The sequence below is a fragment of the Ananas comosus genome, linkage group 8 (assembly GCF_001540865.1).
Source record: "Ananas comosus cultivar F153 linkage group 8, ASM154086v1, whole genome shotgun sequence".
In the NCBI taxonomy this organism is placed as follows: Eukaryota; Viridiplantae; Streptophyta; class Magnoliopsida; order Poales; family Bromeliaceae; genus Ananas; species Ananas comosus.
Genome location: NC_033628.1, coordinates 5,531,331 through 5,542,720, shown reverse-complemented (window position 1 = coordinate 5,542,720; position 11,390 = coordinate 5,531,331). Strand labels below are relative to the sequence as shown.

Here is an 11,390-nt window from a genome sequence, read left to right as displayed (position 1 = left end):
GAGAGAGAGAGAGAGAGAGAGTTGAGCTATAATGCATCTAAAAGTATCAATCTATTAGTGCTTGTAGATTTCTAGCCCTTAGATCTACCCCTTTAACTATTAGGAGCCCTTGAATCAAATACTATTTCACTTGCCACCACTTAACCCAAGTGGGCAACTATCATCCTAGCCCTATAACACCTCCATCCATAGGCTACAAATCTAGAAGCACTCAACCCAAGTGGACTACTATCATCCTAGCCCTATAACACCTCCATCGAATCGCTACACTCTCTATTTCGATTTTTTGTATGGAAGAGAGTGTTTTCCTCTCCGGTCCCCCTCCATGCGTCATTCCTTCTTCTCCTGTTCGTTGTAGTGTTCCTTCTCCTATCTCAGCTGTGTCGTTCCCACTCCCCATTCATTTCGTACGGCAGGTCATTTTCTCTCCTCTCTCCGCCGCCGTTTTCCTTCCCTATTTTCGTTTCTGATGGGATCGTGTCTCATAAAATCTATGTCGTTTTAGATGGGATCATGTCTCATCAAATCTATCGGTCGCTGATTTCTCTACATGTGTCGACTCCTCAACCCTCCTTATTGTTACATTCCACCTCGCTGCTACAGTTTTGCTTATATAATCCATTCATGCCTCAGATCAAAGCCATCATCTAATGCTTTTACCCCAAAATCTGAACGGTAAGAAATTTAGGTATTCCCCTGTAGATTCATCTTGCCTACTATATCGATTTTTTACTTTCTTATATAAGAATGATATTATCTTATCGCCAAGAATCGACGCTCATATTTCCAAAATATGGACGTTTCCTTCTTGCTAGGGTTGGACAGGTTAATAGTTCTCTCTAACATGAATTGTTCCTTTTCGAACAATATAGAACTTCTAACAGTTTATTATTTTCTAGATTGATAGATAATTTAATCTTCAGTAATATGCCTTTAAGATTTATATGCGAGTGTTGATATTTTGTTGTTCATGTTAAGTAAATAAATTTGATGAAAATGATTGATAGGTTCAAATGTTATAGATCTAAATTCAAAATCAAAAAATAATTTTTTATAGATTGTTCTCTTCCGGTAGATTTATTTTAGTCGGCTCCAAATTCTTATCCCAATTCTTAGAATTTTCTTCACTCCTCTTTTCTTAGAGTGATGAACTGCACTTCCCTTTATCTTTCATTTAACTGCAGCAATGGCGGCGCCTATTAGCGTTGACAATAATCCTCACCGTCTACTCCGCAAGATCTGTGCTAAATTTTCACTTCATCCTCCAAAGTACGGAATGACGTTAGATGCAGACTTGAGATTTTGCTCTTATGTCGATGTGAAAATTCCAAGGATATATATATAGAGAGAGAGAGAGAAGGGGGAGAGAGAGAGTTGAGCTATAATACATGTAAAAGTACTAATCTTTTAGTGCTTTTAGATTTCTAGCCCTTAGATCTACCACTTTGACTATTGGTGGCCCTTTGATCAAATACTATTTTACCTACCACCACTCAACCCATGTGGGCTACTTTCATCCTAGCCCTATAACACCTCCATCCACTCAACCCAAGTGGCTACTATCATCCTAGCCCAATAACAACTCCATTGAACCGCTACACTCTTTATTCCGATTTTTTTGTACGGAAGAGACCGTTTCCTCTCCGCTCCCCCTTCGCACGTCATTCCTTTTTCTCCTAATCGTTGCAGTGTTTTTTCTCCAATCTCAGCTGCGTCGTTCCCACTCCCTCTTCGTTTTGTTTGCTAGGTCGATTTCTCTCCTCTCTCTGTAGCAGTATCCCCCTCTTAATTATTTTCGTTTCAGATGGGATCATGTCTCATCAAATCTATCGCTATTTCAAAAAGCATCATGTCTCATCAAATCTATTGGTCGCCGATTCCTCTACCCTGGCCGATTCCTCTACTATTCTTATTGTTACATTTCTCCTCGTTGCTATAGTTTTGCTTATATAATCCATTCATGCCTCAGATAAAAACCATCATCTGATGCATTTACTCCAAAATCTGAAGGGTAAGAAATTTAGGTATTCCCCTGTAGATTCATCTTGCCTATTATGTCGATTTTTTACTTTCTTATATAAGAATGTTATTGTCTTATCCCCAAGAATCGATGCTCACATTTCCAAAATCTGGACGTTTCCTTCTTGCTAGGGTTGGCCAGGTACACTCTCTATTCCGATTTTTTTGTACGGAAGAGAGTGTTTCATCTCCGCTCCTCCTCCGCGCGTCATTTTTTCTTTTCTTGTTCGTTGCAGCATTCCTTCTACAATCTCGGCTACGTCATTCCCTCTCCCTCTTCGTTTCGTACGGTAGGTCGCTTTCCCTCCTCTCTCCACTGCAGTATCCCTCCTCTATTTTCGTTTCAGATGGGATCATGTCTTATCAAATCTATCACCGTTACAAATAGTATCATGTCTCATCAATCTATTGGTCGCCGATTCCTCTGCCCTAGCCGAATCCTCTACACTCCTTTTGTTACATTCCTTCTTGCTGCTACAGTTTTGCTTATGTAATTCATTCATGCCTCAGATCAAAACCATAATCTGATGCTTTTACCCCAAAATTTGAACGGTAAGAAATTTAGGCATTCCCCTGTAGATTCATCTTGCCTACTATATTGATTTTTTACTTTCTTATTTAAGAAATGCTATTGTCTTATCCCCAATAATCGACGCTCACATTTTCAAAATTTGAACGTTTCCTTCTTGCTGGGGTTGGTCAGGTTAATAGTTCTCTCTTACATGAATTGTTTCTTTTCGAACAACATAGAACTTCTAACAGTTTATTTTTTTCTGAATTATTGATAATTTAATCTTCAATAATATGCCTTAAATATTTATATGCGAGTGTTGATATTTTGTTATTCATGTTGAGTAAATAAATTTGGTGAAAATAATAGATAGATTCAAATTATTATAGATCAAAATTCAAAATCAAAAAATATTTTTTTATAGATTGTTCCCATACGGTAGATTAATATAAGTTGGCTCCGAATTCTTATCCCAATCCTTAAAATTTTCTTCGCTCCTCCTTTCTTGGTGTGATGAACTGTACATCCCCTCATCTTTCATTTAACTGTAGCAATGCGCTTATTAGCGTTGACATTAATTTTCACCATCTACTTCGCAAGATCTGCGCTACATTTTCGCTCCATCCCCCAAGGTATGGAATGACGTTAGATGTGGACTTGAGATTTTTCTCTTACGTCGATGTGGAAATTCCAAGGATATATATATATAGAGAGAGAGAGAGAGAGAGAGAGAAAGAGAGAGAGAGAGAGAGAGAGTTGAGCTATAATACATCTAAAATTATCAATCTATTGGTGCTTTTAGATTTCTAGCCCTTAGATCTACCCCTTCTGACTATTAGTAGCCTTTGAATCAAATACTATTTCATCTGCCACCACTCAGCCCAAGTGGGCAACTATCATCCTAGCCCTATAACACCTCCATCCATAGGCTACAAATCTAAAAGCACTCAACCGAAGTGGGCTACTATCATCCTAGCCCCATAACATCTCCATCAAACCGTTACACTCTCTATTCTGATTTTTTGTACGGAAGAGAGCATTTCCTCTCCCCTCGCCCTCCACACGTCATTCCTTCTTCTCCTGTCGTTGGAGTGTTCCTTCTCCTATCTCGGCTGTGTCGTTCCCACTCTCTTTTTGTTTCGTACGGTAGGTCATTTTCTCTCCTCTCTCCGCCGCAGTATCCCTTCCCTATTTCCATTTCAGATGAGATCATGTCTCATCAGATCAATCGTCGTTTCAGATGGAATCGTGTCTCATCAAATCTATCTGTCGCTAATTTCTCTACCCTGGCCGATTCCTCAACCCTCCTTATTGTTACATTCCTCCTCGCTGCTATAGTTTTGCTTATATAATCCATTCATGCCTCAGATCAAAACCATCATCTGATGGTTTTACCCCAAAATCTGAATGTTAAGAAATTTGGGTATTCCCCTGTAGATTCATTGTCACGCCCCGCGCCCCGCCTATTTGGTCGGGTTCGGTACGCCGACAGATCGCCGAACAGACAAAGTTTCTTCTGTACATCCTAGGCGTCGCAATCAATACAATACAAGAAGTTCCAACCATGAACGATAATCCACATACAGATTGCATAAGGAAGTATCAAAACATAAACCAACTAGCTGTTACAAGCATTTATACACATGCTCTATACATCACGATTACATATTACATTTTTCTTCCAAAATGCAATCTAAGTTATTACAACTTTTACCTATTACAAAATTGATATATTTGTTCCTTTCATCTCTATACCCCTAGGATATGCCGACTCGGGGTACTGCTATCTCTGGTCTCTCGGGTAGGGCGCTATCTCCGAAGCTACGCCCTTGCCTCGTGCCGCCGCGTCGCTCACATGCGAACCTGTAACACCCCAAAGCAACGTGGGGTGAGAACCAACTCCATGGTTCCCAGTGAGTACGACCACCCAAGGGAAAAGCTCGACCAACAGGTCCAAAGGAGGCAACAACAGGTTAGTTTAATAAATAAATAGATATATATCTAGATTATGCAACTAACAATACCATGCTTTGCCTCACAAATATAATAATGCCATGCTACATGCAAATTATGCAAGAATGCAACTATCATAAGTAGATCTGCTGATTCTACTTCTATGTCGCTATCTAGCTCACATCCAACTAGCTTCTAAGGTTTCTATTACCTTAGCTCATGCTATGTACCCTTAGCCCTTAAGGTTCCATCTACCTTATTCAAGCTAGCCACCCGACTCGACCTCGAGTCAATCAACTGCAGATAACCAGCGCTCTGTCCGGCTCGAGGTGAAGGAACCCTCACTTACACCTCAGCCTTTAATCCACAAACACGTCGCCCAACGGGTCGCCAGCCCAGAGCTGCGTACACCTGTGGTCAAGGATCTTCCCGACGGGAGGGGAACATGCCACACTCAACCCGCGGCTCTAGACCCCCGATAGGGAGGGGAACCTGCCACACTCAACCCTAGCGATCCAAGATTCTTCCGGTGGGAGGAGAACATGCCACACTCAACCCGCGGCCAAGAATCTTCCACAAGCTCAACCTCGAAGTTCGTCTAGTGGAAGAGGAACATGCCACACTCAACCCACTGCTCTAGAACTATCGAGTTTACAAATCCTGGGATTCCGGAATCCACTTTCCAAGTCTCTAGGGTAGTCTCAAATCCTATAACATCGACCTATCTACGTCCAATGCACTTTCCACCCTAGGTCCAATTGACTCTAGGTTCAATGCCTCTATCACATAACCTAGGTTTACTCAACTCTAGGTTCAATCCACAACATATGTTCTTTAAACTAGGTTAATGCCACTCACCTAGATCTAACTGACTCTAGGTTCATTCTCAACCTATATTATATAACACTAGGTTCTATGTCATTCTCATCCCTCCTAGGCTCACGACGCTAGGTTCATATCCGACCTATGTTAATGACACTAGATTCAATGCCACTCGATCTATCCTAGGTTCACGACCCTAGGTTAAATGACACACATCTCTGACCTAGGTTCACAACACTAGGTTTAAATGCCACATGTCTATTCACATAATCTAGCATATATATATTCTATGATGCCAACGTTATCCACATGCATATTATATTTCGCATTTTCTCATTATGTCACTATGCATTATCATCTAGCAATATGCTCACATTGTTCACATGCCTTATAAACTCATATAATTAACAATATGTTAACATTCATTTATATGCTCTAGCATGCTCTAGTACATGTCAACATGAATCTATGCACTAGCGTGTATTCTCAATGCATCCACATGCAATTATCCGCTAGCATACAGTCTATTTATTTGCTCTAGCATGCCCTACAATGCCATAATGCCTATACATATGCGTCAACAAGAACTCATAGTCCACTTTGACATGCAGGCGACCTAGTCGCTTCGGTAAGCACAACCCACCTGTTATCGCGTTCCGATTGCTTGTAGTCACTTACAATCGGCAGCCCGCGGCACCCGCCGCCCAGTTCGGCTCGAACTCGCACTCGGCCACCGAACGATCACCAATCTGCAATCCGGAGATTTAAGGTCTACAACTAGCCGCCACGGTGCTCCGGATCCGCTCTCGCGATTTTTGGACGTCACATCGGCCTTCCAGGCGGAAACGAAGCTCTAACAGTCCGTTTTTCCCGTAACTTCGCGTAGGCTCGATGAATCTCCGAACTGACTTCGCCAACGTGTTCGTGTACCTAGCAATTAGGTTTCTATAGGGTTAATTGAGATCAAACCCCAATATATAGTAAAACCCCCATTATGAACCCTAGATGCTTACTATTGCAAAAATCCACCATTTGGACTCTAGATTTAAGCAATTAACATCTATCTAGCATCCTAGGATTCATCTAAATCCATTTATAGGGTATTTAAACCAAACCCTACAAATCTACCATTGATGAGCAAAGAGCTTACCTCAAAGCTTGCTCCTATATAATAAACTGAAAATTTGAGTTGCGATGCTAACTTTCATCTGGAAGATCAAAGTAAAGTTTGAATTCGATGTGCATCATTCCAGAGTGTTTCTGGACGTGTGGGAATGAACTCTGGCGGTAATTGAGTGTTTTGGCGCAAATTGTGCGCGAAATGAATTTGAATGAGAATTTTCGGAGGATGAGGTTAACTTTGATTCAATTGCTCAAAGAGAAGCAATAATGTAAATTGTGGTATTCTCGAGTTAAATTGGAGGCTTGGGGATAGTTAATCATGAGTTTCGAAGGTATTTAGAGATGTTCGGAATTGTAATATGTCGAGTTTCCTATTACATTGCTAATCTTGATCAAGATAATGCAAAAATAAAATTGGTTTGTTCCCGAGCTTAATTAGTAGCTTGTGGAGGTTTATTAGCATGTTTTGGAAGTATTTAGATGGACTCGGGGTGAACTGGATGCGCAAAAGGGGCTGCAACTGCTACTACCAGGCTGCTGCTAGTGCAAATTTTGTACTAAAGCTGCAGGGACTGTTTTGTAAAGCTGCAGGGACCTATTTGTAACAGCAATTTCAGCTGCTGTCAAGTGCAGTAAACTGCAGGGACCAAATTGTAAACAGTAATTTTTATTTTTGTGGAGGATTTAGGAGTAATTGCTGCTGAAATTGCTGCTGAAACAGCTGCTGCCAAGTGCAAACTGCAGGGACTAAAGTGTAATAACTGGACTGCAATGCGCTTTCTGGGTTTTAAGGGGTTAAATTGTAATTATTCATTCTTATCACTTACAACCTGGTCCCCTGAAGTTGTCCACGTACCAGGACACTTCTTTCCCTCCCTGGTTCTTATCTCTTTCCTTCTCTTTATCTCTCTAAACCCTTGAGTGTGGTTGGTGGAGAAAGTTGACAGCTTTGGGAGTTTGGGAGTGTTGGAGCTGCCGAGCAGGAAGATGATGCTATTGGTGCTGAAAGCAACCTGGTAGAACTCTAAATTAAGGTAAATTGATTCAATATCTGATTAAAGTTGAGTTAATTATCTTAGATGAAGAGTTCTTGGCTGTCAGGACTTGAAATTTGGTGAAGTGGCGGGCAGACTTAGTGTTGTGGTCTGGTAGAGCTGCCAAGTTGAAGTTTCAGCTGAGGGAAACTTGGAAACTGAGGTAGATGGCTGGCTTCTTAGCTGGGATCATGGTAATTGCATAAACGAAGCCTCTAAATGGTTTAATTGATGTATATGTATCCAGAAATTCAAGTAGAAGTGTTGAAGGGGCTGCCTTTGTGGATCTGGGCGCCCGAATTTCAAGGGGACCAGTGGAGCTTCGAAATTAGGAATTGTGAGAGGCAGCTGGTGAAGATGAAAGTGTAGAGTTGGCAAGTTGAGTTGAAAGGAAGGTTGATAAAGCTGAGAATAACTTGGTTGAGCATCAAATTAAGGTAGGCTTGATCCAATTGTGATTGAGATTCAGTTATGTACCTTAGTAGGAAAGCAATTTGGATTAGAATAGCTTTAATATTTGAATTAGAGGGATGTTAATCTCTGGTTAAGGAGGTTCTTTGCTGTAAAGTAGTTGTAAGTATTAAAATTACTTACTTTAACCTGCATGGGGCTGTGAAGAAGATTTGAAGTGCTGAAATTTCTGCTGTGATGGAACTTTTTGCTGTTGGAGCTGAACACAGGCCAATTGAGCAATGAATTGAGGTAATTCTGATTAAGTCTTGATTGAGGTTCAGTTAATTGTTATAGAAGATGCTAATTAGGAGTCCTATGGGTATTCAAGCTAATGGAAATGCAAAACTGCATTGATAACTCCTAATTGGAACTCTATAAAACTAGCTTACACTATGTATAGTATGTATGTATGTATATACATATAAGATGTATATGGCATAATGTTAAGAGGGAAAACTGAGTTAAGTTAGTTTGGAATTCTGAATTGGAATGTAAGTAGTGGCTGTAAAGAAATGGAATTAGAGGATTACTAGAGTCTCTTCTTGCTATGAAACCTATAGAATTAACTATAGGTAGTGTATATTGATATTATACATATAAGTTGAAGTTGAAATGCAAAGTTTGTGAAATAGAAGTATGGCTTCAGTTTAATCCCTTTTATTCCTCTATGAATGAAGGTTAGACATGCTCGAAAGTTCGAATTGATATTTCGACGGATTTACGGCACACTAATTACGATAGACGTCGTTCTAGCTTTACTCGCATTGAGTCGCGGGGGCTAGTGCTTATACAGTTCGAGACGTTAATTCCAGTTTTTGGCATCCCTACAGGTGGATGGTGCTATCCGAAGTCATCGAATCCCTCTTTATGTCTATGTTGCCTTCTTGAGCATATCTGTATAGGAGTAAAATAATATTCATGCATTATAGCGTAAATGGCATTATCTGTTTATGAAATGAAGGATTGGGCAAATCCAGTGTTAAGAACATGTGAGCCATAGAGTGTGGACCTAAAACCCTATGAATGTGTGAATTTTATTGTGGACTATAACAATAGTAAACTTGGTGACATTATGACTAGAAGCATTGGTTAGCATCAATATTGGAACTGTAAAACTAGCATAAAGAGCTAGTTAGAAATTAAATTGTGGCATCGTCAGTTATTGAATCCTCTAAGGGAGGATTGGATCATACTCACCTATTTAGTTTTGGCTTGGTGGTGGTCGCTCCCCCCAAGCAGTGCACTTCGGAGTGTGTCATTAACTGGGTTGATCGTGTAAGCCTTTCCAGTAGACGATCCCGTTGGGAGGCAGCTTAGAGCCCGATACTTAGGGATTGCGTTGGTGAGTTATAGTTAACCAAATGGTTAACCAGATGGATTGGGTATTGATTATTCATAGCATGCATGCATAAATTTCATATGTTATCTACAGTTTCTTTCAGCTTTGTACAGGCATTGTAGTAATTACATGTTATAGCTAGTTACTATCTATTTACTTTTCTTGCCTACATATGAATAGACTTAATGGGTAAGTTGGCGAGGTCGGCAGCCGAACCCACTGGGAGCTTTCAGTAGTTCTCACCCCACTAACCATGCAGGTTCTAGCTCGTGCGGGGTGATCGAGGACCGTGGTATGGACAGCGTTCCATAGATAGTGGACATCCATTGAGTATAGTTGTACCTTGTATATTTCATCTGTTTATAGTTGATGAAAACAAATGTAAATTATTCATCTGAGAGGTGGCAATGTAAATGTATGAATGTATAACATGTAACCTTTGTATTTGATTTAAAGTAATCAAGTTACAATGTATGAATGGTTTAGTTAGTTTACTTTCACTTGCTGATGTTGCTTACCTTCGTGTAAGCCATGTATATTGGGAATTTACCTGGGCATTTCATTATATATGTTTAGTTGTTGTTGTTGAGCCTTAGGCGAACAGTGGAGGTTCTGTTCGTTTGGCGTCTGTGTGCGGGCCCGACCCGACCAAATTGGCAGTCTCGGGACGTGACATCCAAGGTAAAGAAGAAGAAGAAGATGATGATGAGTCTTCTCTTTGCCTCAACCTCCACCAATCCCTCTCCTAGATCCACCCTTGTAGAGAAAGAGAGAAGAGAGTTTAGAGAGAGAGAGAGCTTGTGTTTTAGGGTTCCAAATGTGAAGGAGAGAAGAAAACAACTCCTCACACCTCTCTATACACTCTCATAAGTGTAAAATTGCATAAAACACCCTCAACAATGCAAGTTATGCACAGCCCCAAAGTGGGCATTTTCGGGCTACGGGGACCGGTCCTTACATGAGGGACCGGACCTGGGGGACCGGTCCTTGGCTGAGGGATCGGACCCCGTAGGTCCTCCAGCCCAGACTTAGCCAAATTTCAGTTTTCGTCCGTTTTCGCTTGTTTTCGCTCATTTGGTCTCCGATTCATTTCAAATCGAACCGAGACTCTCCAAACATTTTTCCGAGCGTATTTACATCATCTTTTTATCCACGCTGATGCTGGATTTAGTTCACGATCCAACATAGCTTTTCGGGTTCCGTTTTCGCGCCTGGCGCGCACCGAAACACCCGAATGCTTCTGAACTTCACCGGAATCATTCTAATGGCTTTCCAACCAAACGTACACCGTAACTTCATAATTTTTAGAAGTCCGGTACCTTACATTCATCTTGCCTACTATATCGATTTTTTACATTCATCTTGCCTGGTGGAGGAGGATGAGACAGACTAGAGGTTTGGTCGCACTACAGATGAGGCGAGACGAATTTTGTGGAATGCAGTACGAGGCTTATTTCCCAAACAGGTGAAGCAAAAACTTAAGGAAGATCTGAAGAAGCTACAGCAGGGGGAGCGATCAGTTCAGGAGTATACTCGTGAGTTCATCAGGCTTCTGAACTGTGTGCCATTCGTAGCAAGGGATGAAGCCTACAAGGTCTATCTATATGAGAGGGGATTGAGGCCAGAGATCTTCGTGTTGTACAGGCACAGAGGTTGAAGACCTTGGATGCGTCGATCGAGCAGGCACTCTAGGTGGAGAGAGGATCGGTATCAGTCCATGAGTGGGCGACGGTGCCGGGGCAGAGTCAAGATAGGAAATGCCCAGGTCTATATGACGGAGGACAGACTAGTAGCAGGCGTTCGCCGAGGCCGCCACGATCACTCTCTCAGGGTCGTGGGTCTTTGGGGTGATAGCGGTCTCGGGGACCTTGTCAGCAGAGATAGTAGCAAGGGACTCCGTAGTGTGTGATTTGTAGGGGACCGCACTGGCCTCGGTCTTGTGAGCAGAGAGGGCCGGTGTTTCGATTGTGGACAGTTAGGGCATCTGCGGGCGGCTTGTCCTCTAGCAGCATCACCAGTATCTTCGACGGCGTCGGCCCCGCCGGTACCTCAGCAGACTTATGGAGCACCACCGAGCTATAGCTAGGCTAATCTGGCTTCAGTGCCGCGCCAGAGTGAGCGACGACAGCAGGCATCG

At 41.8% G+C, this 11,390-nt stretch overlaps 1 long non-coding RNA gene across 2 annotated transcripts; it reads left to right on the top strand.

The window, feature by feature from the left end:
* Nucleotides 7,271-9,680, top strand: LOC109713699. Of its 2 annotated transcripts, none has more exons than XR_002217148.1 (5): nt 7,271-7,461; nt 7,529-7,624; nt 7,709-7,898; nt 8,080-8,163; nt 9,513-9,680. It is a non-coding gene; the product is annotated as an uncharacterized LOC109713699 (long non-coding RNA). The 2 variants fall into 2 exon arrangements; XR_002217149.1 differs by having other exon boundaries at nt 7,271-7,443; nt 9,513-9,679.